Source organism: Dama dama, chromosome 29 (genome assembly GCF_033118175.1).
Source record: "Dama dama isolate Ldn47 chromosome 29, ASM3311817v1, whole genome shotgun sequence".
NCBI classification, from domain to species: Eukaryota; Metazoa; Chordata; class Mammalia; order Artiodactyla; family Cervidae; genus Dama; species Dama dama.
The window spans coordinates 28708593-28735663 of NC_083709.1; the positions used below are offsets into that span (position 1 = coordinate 28708593).

General features: G+C 36.7%; 1 pseudogene; it reads left to right on the forward strand.

Annotated features, from left to right (window-relative positions):
• The first annotated feature begins 17135 nt into the window (after positions 1-17135).
• On the forward strand, positions 17136-18329 carry LOC133048815 (dnaJ homolog subfamily A member 1-like; annotated as a pseudogene).
• The last annotated feature ends 8742 nt before the right edge of the window (positions 18330-27071 follow it).

Consider the following 27071-nt stretch of genomic DNA (forward strand, 5'->3'; position numbering starts at 1 on the left):
CAGACAATATGTGATCCCTCTATGCTCTCACAGAGGTGCACATTTACTTTTCAACAATTTTCACAATTTGTAGTTTCTATTTTTATGCCATTTTATTAATATCTGTTCCTACCCTAGAACCGTAGGCTTCATGGAGACAGTGACCACATGGATTTTGCTCACCACAGTATGCCTAAAATAGCATAGAATCTGGCATGGAGTTAGCATTCAATACATACTTGTTGAATGAATGAACAGCTCATATACATTGAGAATCTGTTTCTGTGTTTAGTCACTCAGTCCTGTCCATCTTTTTGCAACTCTTTGGACTGTAGTCCACCAGGCTTCTCTGTCCATGGGAATATTCAGGCAAGAATACTGAAGTGGGTTGCCATTTCCCCCTCCAGAGGATCTTCCCAATCCAGAGGTCGAGCACAGGTCTCCTGCATTTCATTCAGATTCTTTACCTGCTAAGCCATCAGGGAAGCCCAAGAATCTATTTAAATGGCAGTATCTAGGTAAATCTACAGCATTAGCCTAAGAAGTAAACTAGAAGGGGATCTTAGGCTTAAATGGGTGAAATTTTTCATTTTTACTTTAATTTTCTTGAAATTTTAATTGTATTTATTTAAAGTCTGTCTAGTATCTGTCTTACCAAAGGCTCTGTTTTATGTTTTTCATTTGGCTTTTGATTACATGCTCTTTAATTTCTGTATACCTTTTGACTGGGTGCTGGACATTGTATACAAGCATTTAGGTGATATCTTTCTTCAGAAAGGATTCAGTTTTCTTCTCACAGACAAAAAAGGAAGGGCCAATCATTGCTAAAGTAAAGTCTTGGTTTCACCCATTCTGAGGGCAATTCTTACCTTTTACCTATGGGATAGCCCTTCAAGGTCTCATGTGAAATTCTGGAGTTTTACCATGAATGTTTATATGTATTTTAAAATAAACAAATGTGAAATAAGTATATTTAACTGTTACGGTTGACTTCTAAATAAAGGATTGATACTGTAATATGAATATTGCCCATTTAAGCCTAGGATCCTCTTCCATTTTACTTCTTAGGCTAATGCTGTGGATTTACACGGGAGACACATCTTACATTAGTTCTAGAATTGAAACAGCAACAAAAGCAATTGAGATTAAAAATTTAATAGATGGGTTTAATAAGGAAATCTAAATAAAGTATGGATTTCCGTTAATAATGTATCAATATTGGTTCAGGAATTTTAACCAGTGTACCACACTAATGTAACATTAACTGGAAATTGGGTACAGGGAATATGAAAATTCTCAGAATTGTCTTCCTAATTCCTCTGTTAATCTAAAGCCATTCTAAAAGGAATTTTTAAGAAAATGGCAGCCAGAAGGGGGGGAAAAATGAAACAAAAAATAAAATTCTCTTCAAATGGCCTAACTACTGCTAACTTTTCATCAGAAACAATGAGTGCAAACAACAACAAAAAAACCCACTTCTTGAAAACAATTTGAAACTTAAAAAAAAGGAAACCTGCCAATCTAGAATTCAGTACATCAGCAAATATGTGCCTCATAAATGAAGGCAAAATAAATATACTTTAGACAATAAAATGTCTAAAATAAATCTGAGGTGCATATTTTTAAGATGCATACACTGAAATTATAAAGGAAAGGAAATTTTTCAGGTATAAGAAAAATTATCCTAGATAAATTTTGATAGTACACATAGGTATGAATGATGTCAGAAAGATCAAGATTACTGAAGAAATATCTTTTAACAATATAATTTTAAAGAGAATACACTCCCAGATATTAAGATTTCTTCTGTAACCATAGTAAAACTAACACACTGCAGTAATGGTACAAAGTTAACAGGAAAGAGAGCCCAGAATCATGCTAGTACAGTCACTTGCTTTTCCACAAACATGCTGTGGGTGAAACAATGTTCATTTTAAATCTGTTGCTAGAACAACTGGAATAATGAGAAAAAAATTAAGCATGTAGAAGAAAACAAAAGAGAGTATATCTATACCCTTGAGTTAAACAAAGATTTCTCAAAGAGGGAAATGCACTCTAACAATAAACAAAATGCTGATAAATTAAATTGCATTAAAATTAAAATGTTTTGCCACTCAAAGACACCATTAAGAGAATGAAACTGCAAGCCTTAATAGGATAAAGATATGTGCTATTCAGATATAAATAAAAGGTGAGTATTAAAGATGTATATTGAGAACTACTATACTTTAATAAGAAAAGACTTCTACCAAGCAATAAGGAAGAAAGATGAACAGGTAATTCAACAAGGATATCAACATAACCAATAAGCATATGAAAAGGTACTTTAAATCATTATTATTCAGGAAAATGTGAATGAAAATCATTATGAAGTACCACTGAATCCACTAGAAGAGCTACATTTCTTTTTTTTAAGTAATGACAATTCCTCACCAAATAGTGAAAAGAATGTGGAGTTTTGGTACTATCATCCTACTGGGAGAGTGACTTAGTCTAAACACTCTAGAAAACTGTCAGGATCTACTAAAGTTAACATGCACATTATTTCAATTATAATTAATTATAATCAAGTAATCCCACCCTAGGTATAAGACAAGCAGAAAGCAGTTCATATGTGCACCAAGAATGTTCACAGAAGCTTCGTCTGTACTGGCTGAAATTAGAAATGACCCAACAGTTTTGTCCCTAAACAAGCAGTGCCCTATCTAGCAACGCCTCAAGAAGCCCCATGCTTTGGAGTGTCATCCTTAAAACTTTCATCTCTTTCTAGTGAGTAGGATCAGCTGGAGTTGGCAATGCCACCCATGTGGTGTGTCTAAGCCCAGACTAGGACTTCCATGGGCTCTGGTCTCTATTTTCTCCCTCTAGGTCCTTCCAACCCTCTATGCCACCCATAAGGTTGACTGGTCGCTCCTAGGAGATCAAGAACTTCTTGGCTGACAAATGCTTGATTTGTTGTTGTTTTCTTATGTCAAATGAGACTGAATCACCAGAATAGTACTAGTACACTAATTTTGGGTGACACGTGGTAGATACCAGCTCCGGGCTACCAATACTACTCTCAACGCTTGAACTTGAGTCACCTTTGTATGTTCACACACCAGCTCTTACCTCAGTGACACCTCTAAGTTATTATACTTTGCAATGATGGGTTTTGCAGCACACATTCCACCCTGGACACATAGTAGAACCTCTCCACAGAATGTAAATGACATATCAGCCAGTCCTCTAGGACTAGTCATGCCTATGTCCTCCATAGGCTATCCAGGCTGATACTATGTAATGCTCATTGGTCCCCTCGATCTGTGTCTCTTCTTGCTTCAATAGGTGGGACAACATAATGCTTCCCTGGATTGGTCTTAAAATGTACTGAACAAGGTAAAGACATTCCTCAGGTACATGAGACCACACTGTCAGCTCTGCTGACAGTCTTTCCCAATGACAGTCTTTCCTAGCCTGTCTTTCCCAATGGTGAGAGGATGCAGAAGACATTAAAAGATACCACGTTCTAAGACTTTAGTGATCATGGTCAAAAGAGTTCAAGGTAAGACACAGTTATAAGATGTGTTGCTTTATGTTTATCTTATAAAACAATAAATGGTAAATTTAACATGACTAGAAAACAAATTATTGTCAACTGTTTTCTACATATTATGCATAAAACTTACATTTGTGATCATAATCAATGAAGTGAAGTTACATTCTTTGAGAGAGTCATTGGAATCCAGTATTCACAGGTGGCACAGTGGATGATGCAAATCATGAGTAATGAGGTAACCAGCATTTAATAAAAGCTACTAGGGTAATGCAAAAGCAAGATCTATATTGCTTCAATACCAACAGGTTCTGAAGAGCCAAGACATTATGGATAGTAACAATGCTGTTATCTTTTCCTTATGTCATGAAAAGTGATACTAGCCAGGAATAGGACATTTGATGATAAAGAACATGAAGATACAGTTCCTAGGCCTGAACATTATGAGGAATCTTTATATCTACTGCTTGAACAATAAACAGGTAAGTACCTCTTCTCTATTTATGATTTTAAACATTTATTGGTAAACCATCATATGCATATGGGCCCATAAATTTGTAATTAGTTTTTAACTGAATCACTTATATAGGCAAAAAACAAACATTTTCCAGGAGTCTTCATACCTTAGGGGTGGCCCAGCAAACCAAAAACCTTCAAAAGTAAAACTAATAAATATTGTTTAGTATAGTCACACAATGAATACTACAAAGACTAGTATCAGTGAGAATGAATATACTAAAATTAAATGTAATGACATGGGTGAATCTCATGGATGAAAAAGGAAAGACATAAAAGAATATATACTGTATGATTCCACATGCATAAGTTTCCAAACCTAACCTATGATGGTGCAACTATCAAGATAATAGTAATCCATACCCATGGGTATAGATGCATGTGCATGCACGCGTGTGTGTGGGACAGAGTAGTTATTAACTAGAAGAGGGTTTGAAACTTAAAAAATTATCACAAGCAAACAAAGTTGGTTGAATGGACTGATATTCTTTTCTCTATCCTTAAAAGGCCATTTCACTGTCTTATAAAAAATATTCTAAGCCATCTCCTTATTTTGTTTGTGTCCTACAGAAGACATGTAAAAACAACTCACAAAAATATTTTTCAGTGTTTTCAAGTTGTGTGAGAGAAGACTTCATGCACTGATCAGCTCTTCCAGAGATAGTATAGTTACTGTATGCTTGTTGAAAGATACATTATGAAAAACACAGAGATCAACTTTCTGCAGTCTCTCATGCTACATTACATTGAGATCACATATTTGAATCTCCAAGTGGCTTGATTCTCCAGTGATGGTCTATGATCTAACAATCTCCTTTATGAGAAAGTGCTAACCTTTTGGAACTCTCCTAGACTGTTAGTGGGAATACAGTTTGGTGCAGTCATTATGAAAAACACTACGGAAATTCCTTAACAAACTAAAAGTAGAGCTACCCTACGATCCAGCAATCCCACTCCCGGGCATATATCCAGAGAAGACAAAAACTCTAATTCAAAATGAGGCATGCACACCAATGTTCATAGCAGCACTTTTTATAACAGCCAAGACATGTAAGCAACCTAAGTGTCTTTCAACAGATGAATGGGTAAAGAAGATGTTGTACATAGACCCTATGGAATATTACTCAGCCATAAAGAGAATGAACTATTTCCATTTGCAATAACATGGGTAGACCTAGAGATTATCACACTAAGTGAAGTAAGTCAAACAATGACAAATGTTATATATCACTTCTGTGCGGAATATAACAAACAATACAAGTGAACTTACAAAACAGAGACTCACAGACATAGAAAAGAAACTTACAATTACCAAAGCGGAAAGTGGTAGGGAGAGGGATAAATTAGGATTAGGGATTAACAGATATACATTACTAAATCTACAAGGATTTACTGTATAGCACAGGGGATTATGGAGAAGGAAATGGTAATCCACTCCAGTATTCTTGCCTGGAGAATCCCAGGAGCTTGGTGGGCTACAGTCCATGGGGTCACAAAGAACTGGACATGACTGAGCACACACACACACACAGGGAACTATATTCAATATCTTGTAATAACTTACAGTGGTTAAAAAAAATCTTGTATAAAATATTTGTAACTGAACAAATTTTCTGTACACTGGAAACTAATGCAATATTGTAAATCAACTGTAGTTCCATAAAAAAAAATTTTAAGTACTAACCTTTCTACCTCTCTTTACCATTGCAAATTTAAAAACTGGGAAGGTGAAACAGAAAATAGAGAAGGAAATGATGAAACACTCTAACACTGGAAACATGCTATTGGTTCAGTCACCTACATAGCTCATTTTTCACCTCAAACTAATTATAATCTGTAAACATGCCTACTGGTATAACATTGTTTAGAATTATGCATTTTTTACTTAATTATCTTAAAAACATAAACATTTTAAATCAATTGCAGTATTTGCAACTGCTAAAGTGAAACCTTTAAGTCTTCTGCAATAAAACCCCCATTTTCTACTAATTATCAGTCAAGATAAAATTGTCCTTCTGGGGACTCAATCAACTCCATGTTGGCCTCAGGCTCAGGGCAAATATTTGGCAAAATTAAAGCTAGACAAAGTCCTCTAAATACAAATATATTGCTTAGAAAGCAGTTGAGGACATTATGAAGTTACAGAAAACCTAAAAATCAATTGGATTTTAAGAGATAAAAACTTTCCAGTTGCTCAATTCAGGGTAAGGAATAGTCTCTTGGGAATTTCCAGGCAGAAAAAAAATATGTTTTCTAAAGAGTACCATAAAGTACAACTTAAAAATGCAATTAGAAGTTTCCAGAGCCTATCTGTAGTTTATTTAAAGCTTCCAAATTTGCTCTCCACTTCTTTGATATTCATGAACATAATATTAATAAGTACATAACAGGGCCATAAGATGCCTCAAAGACCAACAATGTCTCTGAAGCACTAGGAGGATTTGGGCAGCAGGTGCAAGCTGACTGCAGTGCTCTAGGCCAGGCTTAACCACTTCAGTTGGAAAGGCAATTTCAGCCGGCTACTGTTGAATTGTCAGTACCTCTCAGCCCAAATCAATCAGATGTGTCCTACTGTTTCTTAGAAGTAAACATTTCTGCTTGGGCCATTTGATTTTTTTTCTGGTATACAACTGAAAGAGATATATTTAAAAAGTCAGAGATGTGATTGATACTGGGATTAATATAAACAAAACCTATTGGGGCTACATTGTTGTCTAAAGGAAGTACATGAAATGGCCCTGGCTGGTTCTTCTGATGCGGTTACTCTTAGAAAGAAAGAAAGAAAGTGAAGTCGCTCAGTCGTGTCTCTTTGCGACCCCATGGACTGTAGCCTACCAGGTTCCTCCATCCATGGAATTTTCCAGGCAAGAGTACTGGAGTGGGTTGCCATTTCCTTCTCCAGGTTACTCTTAAAGTGGATCCAAATCCCCTGTTACCTGCAAGCTTGAAATCATAATCAACTTAGCTTAAGCTTTCTGGAACTCAGTCTTCCCATCTGTAAAATGAGAAGAATTATAATTAACTCTACAGAGATTTAGCGATTGGAACTTAATCAGGATAGTACACACTTAAAATTTAGCACATTATCAGCCACACAGTAGGTGCTAGAAATTATCAAAGTGTGATTTAAATGATTATAAGTCTATATTTATGTATGTGCACATTTAATTAAATCTCTTAATCAGATTTTAATTACTTTAAAGTTACAGTTTTCTATTTATCTCTATCAGTGGCAGTTTGATTAGCTTTTTCCAATAATCTGGACCACTTCTTTCCACTTATTTCCCTTCCAATTAACTGCAAGTACTGAACATCTCATTAATATCACCATCATTAGATAGATCTGTGATAATAAGGAAAAGAAGCTCTCAACTCCATTGTGCCACTAAAATTTAATTAGATGGTATGTATGAAGATGCATACACTGTGAATTATATATATTTTACAGATTTTTGTGGGAAGGATGGTTGGTTTCTGAAAATGGTGGGCATGTCTAGCAGAATTCAACCAAGGTTTTCTGTAAAAAGCTAAATATAAGTGTTGAGGTTGTGAAGGCCCCTAATGGGCTTCCCCAGTGACTCAGCGGTAAAGCGTCCACTGGCAATGTAGCAGACCTGGGTCTGGTCCTTGGGTTGGGAAGACCCCCTGGAAGAGGAAATGGCACCCACTTCAGTACTCTGCCCATAGTGTTTTGCTGGCATTATTCTTGCCAGGAAAATCCTGTGGACAGAGGACCTTGGCCTGGGGTCACAAAGAGTCGGACACGACTCATCACGGCATGGACTGTCTCTATCACAATTATTCAACTCTGACTTGCAGAGTGAAACAGCCATCAACAATATGTTAATAATAGCTGGGGGGTTTTTTCCCAATAAAACTTCATTTACAAAAACAAGCATTGGGCAGGATTTGTCCCATGGGCCATAGTTTGCGAAACCCTGTCCAACCCTCTTACTGAAGACAAACAAGGTAGTTAGGTTGCCCCTATCTCCCTCCAAAATTTCTAGAAAAAAACATTAAAGGGAGTGGGTCATTGTCAGGAGGAAGTCAAAGAACATTAGAGCTGAGCCTTGATTCTGTGCTGGAGATTTTACATATTGACTGACAGAAGCTGAAAGGCAGAACTTGGCTTTGAGTGGACTCACTGAGCAGCATATAGTACCCACCAAGACAGGAGATCTGGGTGAGTCCTCATTCCTCTGGGTTGAGGTCTGGAGGTTCTCCACCCTGACAGTAAGTGACGACTATATTTCTCATGTTCCAGAAAAAACTCAAGCCTGGGCCCCAGCAAGGAGCCTAAGAGAAGAGGAAAATACATCCTCTCTAATTGCCATCCACATTTGCTCTCCAGAGCTACTTTCTACCTTTATCTTCCCTGCTCTTTGCAGTATCACTGACCATTAACAAACTGCACTGTCCAGACTTCCTTGTCCTCTGGCTTCTAGTTGGTTTTGGACAAAAGAAAATAGGGGCAGAAGATCAGAGGGTGGGAGGACAGAGACATCAGGACACTGCCTTCCTCACCCCCATTCCTGCTTTGGGGCTGCAGTTCTGGCAATGGCTGCCTCCACCTACAAGTGAAGGCCCTCAGTTGGCCTCCCTCCACTGGACCAGCCTGTGTCCCTGCAAACTCAGGCTAGGCAACTCAACATCCTTTGATAGTTTTCTAGGCCACAACAGTTTGTAAATAGTCCCTCAGTCCTTTCAAGGGAACATTGTTTTTGCCGTGGCCCTGACCATTCTGTCCTCTCTGGAAAACAAATGCTATTTTAGGCCTCAAATTATGTCTAAAAGTAACTTTTGAATATAACGCCCAACAAAGGGATAGGGGAGGCTGGTGGGCTGCCGTCTACTGGGTCACACAGAGTTGGACACGACTGAACTGACTTAGCAGCAGCAGCAGCAAAGAAAGAGGATGAGACACATAAGACAAAACGAGTCAGATCAGGAGGAACAACAGAAAACCAAAAGATACAACTGGGAATCCAGATGCTGGCATCGGCAGGTACAGACAATAAAGTAACCATTCTCACTACATTCATGGAGATCTAACCTCAGAAATGCAGGAAGGTGTGATGAGCAAGGAAAATGGTACATATGTGGTAAATTTAAATGAACATTGATTATAGAAAGTACAATTAAAAGTGTCTTGTGGGACTTAATATATAGAAAAATAATTAAAATATATAAAATAATAACATATAAATTGGGAAGAAATAATTGAATATTAAAGTGTGCTACAATCTTCATTTTCTGAAAGATAAAGATAATTATCTTTTTTTCAGGTAAAGATAATTATTAATCCTTGATAAATTATTGGTGCATAAATGGAAGCACTTCAAACTTTGGCAGTTAAAAAATTTATAACTTCTAAGCTCTTAAATATTTGTGTGTGTGTGTGTAACAACAAAGAAAAAATGAGAATACAGAACAGGCAAAACAATTACTAATCACATAAGAATAATATCAATTTAAAACCAAATATTTTGGTAATTTCATTAAATGTAAACTAACTGCACACTTAGGTTTGAAAGCACTGACTGTTATACCAATTTTTAAAAAATAATAACTAATCCTAGCCCTTTATAATATATACATTTGAAGTTGACATTTACAAATTCTTGAATGTAAAATGATTTTTGAAAACTCAATCAATCAAACAAATTCCTTCCAAAGCTCAAATGCAACTATAGTAATATTAAAGGATGAACCTGGAACCTATCATACAGACTGAAATAAATCAGAGAGAGAAAGACAAATGCTGTATATTAATGCATATATATGGAATTTAGAAAGATGGTACCGACAATCCTACATGAAGAGAAGCAAAGGAGACACAGACATAAAGAACAGACTTTTGGACTCAGTGGGAGAAGGCAAGGATGGGATGATTTGAGAGAATAGCACTGAGACATACATAGTACCATATGTAAAATAGATGACCAGTGCGAGTTCAATGTATGAAGGAAAGAAAACAAACCTTAAGGCAAGAAAAATGATTAGAGAGATGGTCTGAACCAATAAAAAATGTTAAATTCACCAAAAATATGTATTAACAAACACCAATACTCTTGACCTAGCAATTTTACACCTAAGAATGTATTCTACAGCTGTACTTCCTCAAGCATGGACCCCAGATTGGCAGTATCAGCATCATCTGGGGGAAATGATAGGATTCAAATCTCCATCAAGACCCTCTGAAACAGAAACTCTATGGTTGGGTCCCAGAATCTGGGTTTTAACAAGGTCACTGAATAGTTCTGAAGTGTGCTAAAGTTTGGGAAGCACAGTTTCACAAAGAAGTGAGATTATATGCATCAGGAAACATGCACTATTATTTTCATAATTGCATAATTTGCTATAGCAAAAAACAAAATGGAAACAATTCAATTCAACAACATGTCTAACAATAGTAGAATGAAAAAATAACTTATTGGTTTTCATTAAATGCAATATTACATAGAAATAAAAATGAGTAAACCACAACCACATGCAAAACGCAGATAAATCTTAAAAATACAGTTAGTGATTTGAGAAAAGTGGGTATGCATATAAACAGAAAAGAGGGAAAAAAAATAGACACAACAAATATACACTGTGCAACCCTGAATACATAAATTCAAGAACAGGCAAAAATAGTCTAAATTGCCTAGGGGGGATGTGTGGCAGGCAGACTCCTAAGGTAGCCCCCATAGGTCACAGCTCCAGAGAGTCCCACTCTTGTGTGATTCCCCACCTCTGGAATTTAGGCTGAACTTGTGACTCTCTATTAACCAAAAGGATACAGCAAAAGTGATGAGATGTACTCAATTATGTATATATGATTATGTTACATAAGACTAATGTCTGTCCTTCTACAGTCTCTCTTTTCCTCTCAAGTTTTGATGAAGCAGGTTGCCATGCTGGGGGCCCCATGCAGCAAGGATTTACAGTTGAACTCTTGCAAGTGTTCCTAGCTGACAGCAATAAGATAAAGCTCTCATTCCTACTGGAAGGACGTGAATTTTGTCACAACCCAAGTGAGCTTGGAAGCAGATGTTTGTGGAGTCAAACTTTCAGATGAGACCCCCACTTCAGCCAACATCTTGACGGGAGCCTTGCAAAGGACCTGGTTAAGCCACACCTGGAAGTTCTTGACTTCCAGAAACCATGAGATCAAATATGAATGTTGTTTTAAGACACAGAGTCTGTTGTAATATAGTATACGACAACAGGAAACTAATACTGGAGGTGTCCTACCTCCAGCTAGCTAGCCTCAGAGCTTGAGACGGAGATTCTTATTCAAGGATTCATTTATTGGACAAGTGCTGTCAGGAGAAGGGGAACAAAGGAAGCAGGATAAGGCAGGGGAAAGAAGCCTGCAAGAACAAGGTCTCAGCTAGAAAGTAGCATCAGTCAATCCCAAAGTGACATCCCAGAGCATCACACAATTAGAACCCTGAGTTCCAGGAGTGCCCCTGGGGACAATACCACCAGTCAGTCGTACCGGGGCTGCACAGAGAAGAAACAGTTTCCCAGGTAGCAATTCCCATTTGGCCCAGGGCAGTTCTCCAAATAAGTGGGCAGCTGTGAATTCTTGCCATGCAAAACTCACAGGATCTGCTAAAGGAGATGTGAGAGGTAGGGTAGAGAACAAACAGCAACCACTACAGACTGTGTGATTTATATGAAATTTAAAGGAAAGTTAGGAAGTGGATAGCATAAATGTCAGCAAAGTTGGGATAGATAATACAAAGATTTTTCTGGGATTCTTGCAATGTTCTGTTTCTTAACCTAGGTGGTAGTGACATGGATATAATTTTTGCACCCATATTATTTATTTTATGCATTCTTCCATATGTCCATTACATTTATAATAAAATAAACTTTTATAAATTCTGATTGGGCACAAATAGAATCTCTAAGCTAAAGAAATTTGGGGGATATCTGAGAATTTCATATACCTCTGATACAGTGTTCTCCTATATTGCATGGTCCTGTGGTACATCTGATACATTTAAAATTTTTTCTACCCCCATTCTTTCCAGGACAAGAATTCCGTAATGTTGTCACAGTAAGTATCAGGGAAACAAAGCAGAGATCGTATCCTATTTCGGAGGATGGAGAACTGGATGTAGAGTGAAGATGCTCCAAATATAAACGTTAATTAGAAAACAAAAGATAATGCAAGATCATGCAAACTGGTGAACAAGGACAGATGAATGAAATTCATCAAAAAGGTTTTCTGGGGGAAGTGATTCTTTGCATCTTAGCTATTTTAATTCTCTAATAATAAAATGGGAGAAAACACAGAAATAAAAATTAGACAAAATAAAGCTCAAGTTTTCAGCTGAAAGTTCTTCACAAAATAAAATTTAAATCACAAATCCCAGTCTTCATATTAAAAGTGAAAAATATCACACAGGATCCAGAGTAAGCCTCTCAGGTCACTTTAGGTTGAAATTCTTAGTCATTTCCTACTATTCCTCACAGTTTTTCAAATAGTATGATGGAACCCCATGAGACAGATTCTAATGTGATGACCAGCCATAATCCACATAGTCCCTGGAAAATTCTGAGCAGTTACCATCAATTATAAGCAGATAATTATCTCTCAGTGACTTTCATAAACCATGATTTTTCTGCAAACACAGAAAAGGAATTAAAATGGTGAAAGATAATGAATATCTAAGATGATGAATATATGAAAAAGCTTCAACGTATACAGCAAATAATCAAGGAGATATCACGTCCTTATAACTTTTTCAACTGGATCATCAAGTTAGAATGAGTAGATAAAATAGAAAAACATTTTAGATGAGAGAAAAAATAAAGAATATTAGAGTCAGTCAGTTATCATAGAAAGATTCCAAACTTGGGAATCAGAGAGTACATCTTGGGACACTTAAGAGTTGAGTCAGTGTAGACAAGTTACCTCTTACATCCCTTTTATGGAACGACCATCCATCAAATAAGATTATCTGTATAAAAGCATTTTCTGAACTCTTCTAGTCTATGAAAGCCAAAGGCATTTTTGTAGATTTCCTGAATTCACTTTTAGTTTATAATTTGGAAAGAAAACAGATTTTTCTAAACTTGTAAGTCTTATTTCAAACTATTTTAAATAAGAATACTAAACAACAACAACAAACTTAATTGTGAAGCTAAGTAAAAAATTAAGTTTATGGACAGCACTAGCTTTTCACCCAAAGGCATCAACCACTATACTGAAAGCATGGGGAAAATATTTCTACTTTAGAATGTAGTGAAATTATTCCAAACCACGACCCAGGACAAAATGTTACCGGAAAAGATAACTCTCCCAGGTAAAAACTTTTTCTTCTCCCCTAACCGTATCATGAATCAGTTTTAGCCTCTGGTGTTCTACTCCATTGAGCCCAGAACATCCAGCAGCTTCCGAAATCTGCCAAACCATCAAGCACAGCAGACAATTCCCTTTAAGCGGATTCAAGTGCCGAAAAGTAGTGGGCTAGAACCTTTCCCCAAATCTGGAGCTCAATGATGTGAAGGGCTCATTTTTCTTAAGAAAAATAATTCAGACTCTATTGTACTTTTGCAGGGTTCAGTTAAGTTATATTTTTAATTTAGGTGCTTTTTATTCTTTTGTTTTATTTCTAGGTGAATAAAGAACATACTGTTGAAATTCTGATGGTGACATTTTTGTTCTTCGCTTTCTAAGTTCCCTTCAACTTTATATTTGTAAACCAATTTCTCTGTTTTATTTGAACAAGGTTGCAGGAAATAGAAAAGTAAAAAGGTGATAGTCAAAAGAGTTTAAATTAAGAAAAATGTCAAATTAGGTGTAGTGCTAGGCAGTAGTTATCAAATACCCAGTGATTATACATCACACTAGTGATACACTACCTATACACATTGTGTGTGCATGTGTGTGTGTGTGTGTGAGTATATATATACTCACATATACAAAGAGACAGAAGGATAAAGAGAGAACTAAATATTCATGGAAGGAATAGTGGATTTAGTGGAATTCAAATAATAATATAGAAATATAAATGCAGTATGGTTCTAATAGAATATCATACCATAGAGGAGGGATGGTCATTAGCTGAATGGGAAGTGTAACCCTAAGAGAGATTAGAACTCACTCTATACCCAGCTAAGAAAGAAAACAAAATGCTACAGGCCACACATGGAATAATCAACATTTTTTGGCTGATATATAATAATTGCTGTTATCTATTATCACCATTACCTTTTATAGTGGATATCTAACATCAAAAATGAGATAAAACATCTCAAATCTTTATAAAAACTAAATTTAAATTTATGGAGAACATACCACATTGCTTTTATTTTTCTAATATCTTGGCTGACCAGAAACGTTTGTCAGACTCTCATCTTTGAGTTATCATTTTATTTTGGAAACAACCATCATTAACTATATGAGATATAAGGTCTTGAATATGAGTTAATCATTGGCTTCCCTAGTGATCCAGTGGTTAAGAATCCACCTGCCAATGCAGGGGACACAATTTCAATCCATGGTCCTGGAAGATCACACATGCCACGGGGCGACTAAGCCCATGCGCCACAACTACTGAGCCCACATTCTAGAGCCCATGCTCTACAACAAGAGAAGCCGCCATGCATTGTAATAGCTTTGTATGGTGACAGAGGGTCACCAAAGTTACCGTAGTGGTCATTTTGTAATGATACAATATCAAACTACTGTGCCACAACCTCAAACTAATATACTATTGTAAGCCAATTACACTTCAATTAAAATATTAAATACATAAATAACCAAATAATTAAAACATTTAATGCATTAAATAAATTTCTGTTTAAATTTATCTTGGAAAGTATAAAAATCAAATGTAAGATGATTCTTATTTCCTGCTGTTTTTCTTTCCTTTTCTTCCAACAAATAATGTCAAATCTCAAAAAAAAAAAAAAGAAAAGAGAGAAGCCACCACGATGAGAAGCCTGAGCACCACGACAAAGCAGACCCCCATCCACCCACAGCCACAGCTAAAGAAAGCTTTCAGGTATCGATGAAGACTTATTGCTGCCAAAAATAAATAAATTATTTTTTAAAGAAAAGAGCTAATTATGCCAGCTGAGATTCAAGAACTGATCTGTGAAATAGTCCTTCTCTTTCAAATACATGGCTGGGCTGAAATGTATCAATAGATTAGAATTTTAGAGGTATAGAGAATTTAGACTTCCCTATGAAAAGATTTATTTCATATTTGTCATATGCCATTTTTAATTATCAGTAAGTTTCTAATCAGATAGTTACCTAGCTTAGTATGCTCAAATTTTATGTTATATATGCCCAGTTTTCTAGAAGGGTAAACTAGGTTAAAATGGTCAAAGTCCATGAAAAAGTACTGGGGAAATCTAACATGTGTAAGATACCTATAATCTTCAAGTCAGTTTTGAATGAGATCCGCTCAACAGTGCAGTTTCTTTCAACACTAATGATACAGATAAAGTAGTGCAAGTTAAGTCTTTTCAGTCATGTGTGACTCTTTGCTACTCTATGGGCCAGAGCCCTCCAGACTCCTCTATCCATGGGATTCTCCAGGCAAGAATACTGGAGTGGATAGCCATTCCCTTCTTCAGGGGTTCTTCCCAACCCAGGGATCGAACCTGTGTCTCTTACGTCTGCTGCATTGGCAGGTGGGTTCTTTACCACTAGCATCATCTGGGAAGCCCAGATAAAGTGGTAGCGATGACTAAATGACTTAATATTCAGGTGCCATTTTGGCAACCAACATTAACTACAACACATGGCAGAGCAAATGAAAATATTTGGTCCTCTTTGAAGAAAATCTTTGTTAAAAAGCCCTGACTTATTCAATAAAATGTTATTTCACCTTTATGCTATGAATGAAAGTACGAATGAAAGTTATGAAATTCTCTCCTTCATTATAAAGAAAACCATCATCATAAGAGTTAATATTTACAGAACTTTTACTATGTGCTTGGCAAGGTATAGCATACCTTGCCTGCATTTTACAATGTAATCCTCACAATTGTTATAAGGTAAGTAATACTGTCTCTATCTTATACATGATGAAACTGAAGATCAGAGCAGTTAAGTAGCTTGCCCAAAGCATTCCATATGTCTTCATTTTTTGCTTTATATAATTATTTCATTTATTCAACAAATATTTATTGACCACATAGTAAGTATAAGGCCTTGCATTGCCATGGGTATTTTTAACAGCATTTAAGGAAGTATCTGCCCAAACTAGATAATCTGTTCCTCGGCAGACCACCTGCCTCCACTCCCATAAGCAACTGAAGCATAGGGATATTTATAAATTTTCAAAGAAATGACATTCTCTCTGAAATTTCACTCCCAAATCAAACTGCTAACTATATCAAGAAGTAAATTTTGAGGAACTGTGGAACCTTGACCTAACAGAAACAAATCCTTCTGACCTGACATGGAGAAGCCACAAGGGCCACAAAGCAACAAAATTACATTTGTGCAGCATTTACGCTGCATGTCATTTCTTACATCTGACCCCTATCTCCTTTCATATGATCTTAAATTTGTTTTTAAGTTAAAAATGTGTTCATATACTCGATTTTGAAGGAAACACATTTGTCACATCTAAATCTACTAAATGCTTATCTAAATCAATGTGAATCATCAACTTACATTCATCATTATTTTATCCAGAAATGTACCTTTCCTCTCACCATACATATAGATGGGAAATAAGACATCTTAAAATGTTCTTAGTGATACGATAAAGACTGAGCACAATTTGGCATTTGCAAATATGCCCAGCAGACAATAAGAGAAAAAACTTATGTCTGAAAGCAACAACTGTATAAATTTATCTCTTTGTTGATTACCAGCAACTGTTGCAGTGACCTTTCTATAACTGCAAATAATCAACCTTCATTTCAAGAGAGTAGCTTTGGTACTTCAGATTTCCCTGATAAGTTGCCATTTATTTGAAATTGCCCTTAAAGTTATTCTTCTGTAAAAACAGTAATAAAGTGAAACTTTCCAGAACGCTCTGTGAGAGGCAGAGGATCGGCGGCTGCCCGAGCTGCACACAGTAGCACGCTCTTTCCCGGTCCCCCACACCGGCATCGGCCTGCTCACCGGCTGTAGAAAATGGTGAAAGAAACCACTTACTATGATGTTTTGGGGGTCAAACCCAATGCCACCCAAGAAGAACTGAAAAAGGCTCACAGGAACCTGGCCTTGAAGTACCACCCTGATAAGAATCCAAATGAAGGCGAGAAGTTTAAACAGATTTCTCAAGCTTACGAAGTGCTCTCTGACGCAAAGAAAAGGGAATTATATGATAAAAGAGGAGAAAAGGCAACTAAAGAAGGTGGAGCAGTCATGAGTTTTGACTCCCACATGGACATCTTTGATATGTTTTTCGGAGGAGGAGGCAGGATGCAGAAAGCGAGGAGAGGTAAAAACCTTGTTCATCAACTTACAGTAATCTTAGAAGATTTATATAATGGTGCAGCAAGAAAACTAGCTCTGCCAAAGAATGTGATTTGTGACAAATGTGAAGGCCAAGGTGGTAAGAAAGGAACAGTAGAATGCTGTCCCAATTATCAAGGTACTGGAATGCAAATAAAAATTCATCAAATAGGACCTGGAATGGTTTAGCAAATTCAGTCCATCTGCATGGAGTGCCAGGACCATGGGGAGCAGATCAGTCCTGTGGATAGATGTAAAAGCTGCAACGGACGGAATATAGTTTGAGAAAAGAAAATTATACAAGTTCATATTGACAAGTGCATGAAAGATGGCCAGAAGATAACATTCCATGGTGAAGGAGACCAAGAACCAGGACTGGAGCCAGGAGATATTATCATTGCTTTAGATCAGAAGGACCATGCTGTTTTTACTCCACGAGGAGAAGACCTTTTCATGTGTATGGACATACAGCTGGTTGAGGCACTGTGTGGCTTCCAGAAGCCAGTATTTAATCTTGACAACCGAACCATAGTCATCACTTCTCATCCAGGTCAGATTGTCCAGCAGGGAGATATCAAGTGTTTGCTAAATGAAGGCATGCCAATTTATCATAGGCTATATTAAAAGGATCACCTAATCATTGAATTTAAGGTAAACTTTCATGAGAATGGCTTTCTCTCTCCTGATAAATTCTCTTTGCTGGAAAAACTTCTGCCTGAGAGGAAGGAAGTAGAAGAGACTGATGAAATGGACCAAGAAGAATTAGTGGACTTCGATCCAGATCAGGAAAGATGGCGCCATTACAATGGAGAAGCCTATAAGGATGATGAAGCTCATCCTTGGGGAGGTGTTCAGTGTCAGACCTCTTAGTAGGGCTCGTGAATAACACTCACTGCTGGTGTTTTATTTGCGGTAGTGATTGAGTGAAGGACTATAATCATAATATGCTCACTACTTGCTATTGTTTTGCTTTAATGAAGAATAAACTTAAATATAAAAGCTCTGATTTTGCTCTGTATATATGATGATTTCAGTGTGCAAGATAAGTTTAATACTTGTAAAAACTACTTTAAAAAATTTCCCCTAGCATTTTTTAGGCCATACTTTGTAATTGATTCCAGCTATGTACATGGAATAGTTTAGACCAAAATGTCATATATATATGTATTGACTTCAGTGTATGACCCTTAATTGTTAAGCTATGAAATTAAAACTGTATTTCTGGCAGTCAAAGAGCTTAATTTGTAGAGAAGTGTTGGTCTGTAATGTTGTATTAAGTGGGATTCATTGTGATTCTTCTGCATTTATTCTGTTGCCTCAACTGTTATTGAAGATGGCATGCTGTATAATTTAATTTAGCCTGTGGTGTCAGTGATAGAAATGATACCTTTCTAAAGAAGGGGTTTACCATAACATGCTGCTTCTTGAGGGCTTGCACTTGTAGAACTGCATTCCCTTCTCCAGTGCCATCTTTTATTAATATATATAGCTATTGGTCCTGATTACTTTTGTTTTCCCCCTTCTTTTTGGACCACAGTAAGCCTTAGAGTAGTGACTACTGGAGCAGGGAAACTTAGAGGTTAGAGTGATGAGACCTTTACATGGAGAAGTAATTTGCATGCATGAGATAGGAAGGTGTTTTTGTAGGTACGTTATAGACTTACTTTAAACCATTTAACTTATGCTCCAGAGTAACTGGTAATTTAATGTCAGTAGTATAGTAAATTATGATGAATAGTTTTAACTTGTATGTTTAAAGTCATATGTTCACAAGCTTAAATCTGGGTATCAGAATTTAAGCAATTCTTGATATGTATGAATGTCTCTTTAATATACTGATTACAAAGCAAAAAAATTGGTAATAAAAATAAGTGAAATATTAGCTTAACTGGCAATTAGTATAGAAAGATCAGGTTAAAAATTGTATTCTTGTTGATGAAGTCATCAAGAAAGAGATCTGATGTTGTTAGTGGAATTGTGAATTGGTGCAACATTGACAGAGAGTAACCTGTCAATATTTATCAACAATTTTAATGCACATATACTCTTAGATATAATTACATTTCCAGGAAACTATCGGATATACTCACAACCATGTTCAGTGATAAATGATTACAGATTGTACTGGCAATAATGGCTGCTTTGAGGAAAGATAACTGGGTAGAAGGAGAGTTAGGTGATTGTGAATTAATTTTCCCTACTTCTTTCTATACTTTTATTTATTTCACGTGTGTTCATTACTTATTTAAAATAAATTAGTTTACATAAATAAGTACATCTATTTTAAAAAAGCAAAAAAAAAAAAGATTACTATACTGACAATTATTTGGAAGTTTGCCACTAACCAGTAGTCCTTTATTCTCAACACATTCTCACATGTAACCAGTCATAAAAAGGAAGCATCTGGATATATTTTTACACCATTATTTGTTACTACTGCCAACATATGCTATTTAGTAATGCGAACAGCATTACTACTGCTACATTTTTATTATTTTGAAACAGGTCAAAAGTTGTATAATTGTTTATATTTATGGAGTGTCTATTTTGTGCTGAACAGTTATGCTTAGAAGCATATGTAAAATTTAATACTCACAATAAATCTATATGGAAGGTAATATGACCTATGATTTTGGATGAGAAAATTGAGGTTCATGACACTAGTGAGGATCTGGGATTTGAATCAAGGTCTCTCTGTCCACTAAGCTTTATTACCACTGTTGTGCACATTTCATTTAGAATATATTCATGTGATTATGTTCCATGATTCCTATTGCAAATATATATATATCAGCCCATCAATGGTTCAGTGTCATGCAACCCTCAGTTCTCTGCGGGATGGTGTGGAAGGCAGCAGATAAGCAAGTAAAATTGCTAAAGGTATTTTACCTTTATACTACCAGAGCAGGATTTATTCTGCACTACCAGGGTACAAAATTACCCAGAGTTGAATAATATAATGTTGAATACAGAAAGTTTGTGCTTAGTCACTCAGTCGTGTCCGACTCTTTGTGACCCCATGAACAGTAACCCACCAGGCTCCTGTATCCACAGGATTCTCCAGGCAAGAATACTGGAATGGGTTGCCATTTCCTTCTCCACATAAACAGAAAGTTTACCTGTAGCCTAAACCCTATCCCTCAACTCAAGATTGGCACACCCAACTACCTCATCAATATCCCCAAGTGGATGTGAAATACACATCTCAGACACAACATATTCAAAACTCATCTCCTCTGCCCATGCCCACCTGAGCCTTTTGCACTGAGTCCTCCTCCTGTCTGTCAAGGGTAGCTCTATTCTTCTGTGCCCCAGCGATAGCTTTATTCTCTTTTCATCTCCCTTTCTCTACTTTCATTTCCTTTTCTCTCCTGTCTTCTCCCTGTCCTATATCCAATCCATTAGCAAAAGCTATTTTCTCTATTATCAAAATATACACAGAATCTAACCTTTTCTCACAAATTCATCACTAGTTTCTCCTCTGGTTCCAGTCACCACCAACTCTTGCCTGCATTACTTTAAAAAACTTCTAGGCAGTCTCCTTGCTTTTATCCACACCCCGTACTATCTATTCTTTGTTCAGCATCCAGAGTTATCCATCTTAAATATGTTAGATAGTACACTACTCCCATGTCTGAAAACCCTCTAATGGTACGGGACAAAACTCAAAAGCTTACAATTATCTACATAACTTGACTTCTTACCTCTTCATCTTTATCTCTAAAATCTACCTTTCCCCTAACATGCTCTAACCATCCTGCTCTCTTTGCCAGTCTTAAAATCTCTCCAGCCTTAGGACACTTGATCTTTCTTCTGCAGGGATTGCCTCCCAGTACCCAAGTATCTACATGGTTTTCTCCATCACCTTATTCAAATCTCTGTTCAAACATTTCTCTCTCCACAAATTTTTCCAAGACCACCTATTTCAAACTCTAGTCCTATTCCTGGTGCTCTCTGTCTCCTCTCTGGTTTATTTCACACCACAGCTCCTACTACCTTCTAATATACTTTATAATTTTTTGTTATTATGTTTATGGACTATCTCCACCAAAACGTAACTTCCATGAGGGTAAGGATCTTTTTTCCTATCGTTTTAACTTCTGTTGTATTATTAGTAACTGACAGATAAACATTTGTTGATAGACTGGATAAATAAATGACATCTTCCAAATCATATTCGATGAAACACTGTTTCTGTGAGATGCTCTGCTAAAAACCAGGGTAGGATAGGCTTGTGATGAGATAAATTTGGAAAATTCTGCACACTATAATCCCTTTTATATGTCTGATCCTCTATAAATATAAATAAATATACATATAACAAACATTTATAAATATTAATAGTATATTGTTCCACAACAATATAAGCAAACATATATAATATATATAAACAAATATATCTTATATATTTAAATATATATATTTGCATATTTTTATGCAAGTGCTAAAACAGTGTTAATGGTTGAAAAGATAGATAACTGCCTGAAGGAATAACTGAAATTAATTATGAAAGGTAGGAAAGAAAACTAAAGATTGTTAATGTGCTGATAGATTGCAAATAAAGTACTCAACTAATTGAACAGGAGATAAAGAATGAGGAATTACTAAAGACATTAGAGATGGAAAAGGGAATATTTAACAAAATTGAGTAATCAAAAGACATGATGGTCAAAAAAGTTTGAAACAATACAAAAAACATTTTAAGAAAAAAAGTAGAGGGAAAATACAGATAACAGACACTTAGAATTACAAGTTCTAGGAAGTACTCTAAATTTTTCTTTTCTTTTCATGAAAATTGTTATTTAGTGACATTTTTAATAAATTTGCTATTTAGAATATAAAATTAGAGAAAATAGATTGTATACTCTACTTGTCAGTTAAAGAAAATTTGCTAGTTTCAAAATTAAACATACATAGGCATAGAATTTACAGGTAGATTATCACATTATCCAGAGAAATTTAGGGCTTTATGTCCATTCCAAACTATGTTATCACTTTAAGATACTAGACATATGAAGTGATAAAGGTCTTACTTTACAACTTATCCTAAACCTAACCTGTCTTAGATGCATTTCCGTTAACATTAGTAATTTGCATTTACCTTGAATGAAAAATGTTAGTCGCTCAGTTGTATCTGACTCCTTTGTGACCCCATAGACTGTAGCCCATCAGGTTCCTCTATCCATGGAATTCTCCAGGCAAGAATATAGGAATGGGTAGCCATTCCCTTCGCCAAGGGATCTTCCTAACCCAGAGATAGGTGCCAGTTCTCCTGCATTGCACGCAGATTCTTTCCCATTTGAGCCACCAAGAAAGCTCCTTGAGTAAAAAAGGCCTTGTGGCTTTTTACTCAAGCTGCAGAGTATTGTCAGGTGGCTAAGACAGTAAAGAATCCACCCGCAATGCGGGAGACCTGGATTCAGTCCCTCAGTCAGGAAGATCCCTTGGAGGAGGGCATGGCAACCCACCCCAGTATTCTTGCCTGGAAAATCCCCATGGACAGAGGAGCCTGGTGAGCTACAGGTCATGGGGTCACAAAGGAGTCAGATGTATCTGAGTGACTAAGCACACATAGACTAGAAACCAAAAGGCAAGACACTTTTCACTCTCCGTTCCCCATTTAGTGCAAAGGAAGACAGGAAAGTTTCCTTGCTCTTGATAGAAATCTTGACCTGATGCTAAACATAGCCACAGTATGCAATGATTCTATTCTACACCTATATAGGTAGTAAGTGTTTATCTAGGCTATAAAATGAACTCTATCTACCACCTGGGGTTTTAACAATGGATTTAGAAAAATTGTCCACTTAAAGACCAAATAGTACTTTAATAATAAAAAAGAGCTTAACTTAAGCTAAATCATAGGATCAGTTCAGTTCAGTTCAGTTGATCAATCATGTTCGACTCTTTGCGACCACATGAACCGCAGCACGCCAGCACTCCCTGTCCATCACCAACTCCCAGAATTTACCCAAACTCATGTCCATTGAGTCGGTGATGCCATCCAACCATCTCATTCTCTGTCATCCCCTTCTCCTCCCACTTTCAATCTTTCCCAGCATCAGGGTCTTTCCAAATGAGTCAGTTCCTCTCATCAGGTGACCAAAGTATTGGAGTCTCAGCTTCAACATCAGTCCATCCAATGAATACCCAGGACTGATCTTTAGGATGGACTGGTTGGACCTCCTTGCAGTCCAAGGGACTCTCAAAGGTCTTCTCCACACAACAGTTCAAAAGCATCAATTCTTTTTTTTTTTTTTTTTTTTGCTTTAAAAAATTCAATTTTATTTTTTTCACTAATCTGATATATTTTGCTTTCATTGATAAACTCAGTTATCAGAAAGTATTAACAAATTGTAGTCATCAAGTTACCCTAAAGCATCAATTCTTCAGTGCTCAGCTTTCTTTATAGTCCAACTCTCACATCCATACATGACTACTGGAAAACTATAGCCTTTACTAGATGGACCTTTGTTGAGAAAGTAATGTCTCTGCTTTTTAATATGCTGTCTAGGTTGGTCATAACTTTCCTTCCAAGGAGTAAGCGTCCCTTAATTTCATGGCTACAATCACCATCTGCCGTGATTTTACAGCTCCCAAAAATAAAGTCAACCACTGTTTCTGCATCTATTTGCCATGAAGTGATGGGACCAGATGCCATGATCTTAGTTTTCTGAATGTTGAGCTTTAACCCTAAACCAAATCCTTATGACTATACAGTGGAAGTGAGAAACAGATTTAAGGGTCTAGATCTGATAGACAGAGTGCCTGATGAACTATATACAGAGGTTCGTGACACTGTACAGGAGACAGGGATCAAGATCATCCCCAAGAAAAAGAAATGCAAAAAAGCAAAATGGCTGTCTGAGGAGGTCTTACAAATAGCTGTGAAAAGAAGAGAAGTGAAAAGCAAAGGAGAAAAGGAAAGATATACCCATCTGAATGCAGAGTTCCAAAGAATAGCAAGGAGAAATAAGAAAGCCTTTCTCAGCGATCAATGCAAAGAAATAGAGGAAAACAATAGAATGGGGAAAAACTAGAGAGCTCTTCAAGAAAATTAGAGATACCAAGGGAATATTTCATGCAAAGATGGGCTCAATAAAGGACAGAAATGGTATGGACCTAACAGAAGCAGAAGATATTAAGAAGAGGTGGCAAGAATACACAGAAGAACTGTACAAAAAAGATCTTCACAACCTAGATAATCACGAAGGTGTGATCACTCACCTAGAGCCAGACATCCTGGAATGTAAAGTCAAGTAGGCTTTAGGAAGCATCACTACGAACAAAGCTAGTGGAGGTGATGGAATTCCAGGTGAGCCATTTCAAATCCTAAAAGATGATGCTGTGAAAGTGCTGCACTCAATATGCCAGCAAATTTGGAAAACTCAGCAGTGGCCACAGGACTGGAAAAGGTCAGTTTTCATTCCAATCCCAAAGAAAGGCAATGACAAAGAATGCTCAAACTGCCGCACAATTGCCCTCATCTCACATGCTAGTAAAGTAATCCTCAAAATTCTCCAAACCTGGCTTCAATAATACGCGAACCATGAACTTCCAGATGTTCAAGCTGGTTTTAGAAAAGGCAGAGGAACCAGAGATCAAATTGCCAACATCCATTGGATCATCAAAAAAGCAAGAGAGTTCCAGAGAAACATCTATTTCTGCTTTATTGACTATGCCAAAGCCTTTGACTGTGTGGATCACAATAAACTGTGGACAATTCTGAAAGAGATGGGAATACCAGACCACCTGACCTGCCTCTTGAGAAACCTGTATGCAGGTCAGGAAGCAACAGTTAGAACTGGATATGGAACAACAGACTGGTTCCAAATAGGAAAAGGAGTATGTCAAGGCTGTCTATTGTCACTCTGCTTATTTATGTCATATGCAGAGTACATCATGAGAAACGCTGGGCTGGAAGAAGCACAAGCTGGAATCAAGATTGCTGGGAGAAATATCAATAACCTCAGATATGCAGATGACACCACCCTTATGGCAGAAACTAAAGAAGAACTAAAGAGCCTCTTGATGAAAGTGAAAGAGGAAAGTGGAAAAGTTGGCTTAAAGCCCAACATTCAGAAAACTAAGATCATGACTGAGTATTATTTACTACTATATGGTTTACTATATATATTAAACTATATAGAGTATGGTTTGTGTGCATGCTAAGCAGCTTCAGTTGTGTCCAATTCTTTGCATCCTTATGTACTATAGCCCTCCAGCCTCCTCTGTCCACGGGGATTCTCCAGTCAAGAATACCGGAGTGGGTTGCCATGACCTCCTCCACGGAATCTTCCCCAAACCAGGAACTGAACCAGTATCTCTTACATCTCCTGCATTTTAGTTAAGTTCTTTACTAGTGGGGCCACCTGGGAAGCCCAGGGAATGGTTTACTACTATATTAAACTACTATGTTACTACTATTTGAAAAACAAAAAACAAAAACTACTATTTGCCACACTTTTTTTTTATAGAAATGAGTATTAATTTTTAAAAAGGGAAGATAAATGTTAAGTGTTCACATTTGCCAAAAATAAGAACAGAACTATGTCACACCAAAAAATAATCCAGATGGCATTGATCACATGACTCACTTTCTTAAAGACTTTGAAAAAAACTGCAGAATTCAGTTAGAAGGGCAATTTATTCTCCCAGTAAACCCCCCAATAGTGTACTGAGAAATGCCAAAATAGAAAGGCACATAAACTAGATCCTGGAAACAATATCAAGGCTTGAGGACACAACAAACAAACAAAAAGGAAAACCCAATATGTACAAATCATCAATTAGCTTGAATCCCCTACCAATGAAAATACATTTGAACTCATTTATTCATTGAGCACCTTCTATATGGTAGTGACCTGAATAAAATAAGACAAATGGATGAAAAAAAAATAATGACTGCTTTAAGAGAAGTAGGCTGGACAAGATCTGATACTGACATAGAACATATAGAAGAAGGATGACTCTCCTTCATGACTTGCTAGGCCAATAGCTGACTGCTGGCCTCATTCACTGACAGAGAAGACCCAGGAGAAAGAGCTCACATGAAGGGGATCAATGAGGTGGTAAGTTCATTATTGGACACACTTAGATTTGGGTTTCTGTGAGATATCCAAGTGGAGATATCAAAATAGATACTAAGAGTATGACCCCAACAAGAAATCCACCTTCTGACACTACTTGGGGGTTAATCTTCATTGATAGTAATTAAAATCATGAAAATGGATGAGTTTACTCAAAAGGTATGTTTGAAGATGGAAAAGAGCCCAAGGTAGTCATGAGAAACAGCAATGAAAACACAAAAATAGGAGAATCCACAAAGCAGAACTGAGCTTACTTAAATTGTGCATGGGGAGAGCAGAATCATTTTTCTGCTTTTCCAAAAATAGAATTATAGAAATTATCTCACTGTCTTGCCACCATGGGTGGCCTTAAGTATGTACTTAAGTGTGTGAGGCAAGGGTCATTTAACCAGGGTTTTAGGTGGCTTAGAGAAATCCTTTGTACACATCCGTAGACAGCTTGAGAAGCAGTGGCAGATAGCTGCAGTGCTTGCTACCAGAGAGTTAACCGGTTGTAGAGGGAGATTTTTCAAGTTGCTCTCAG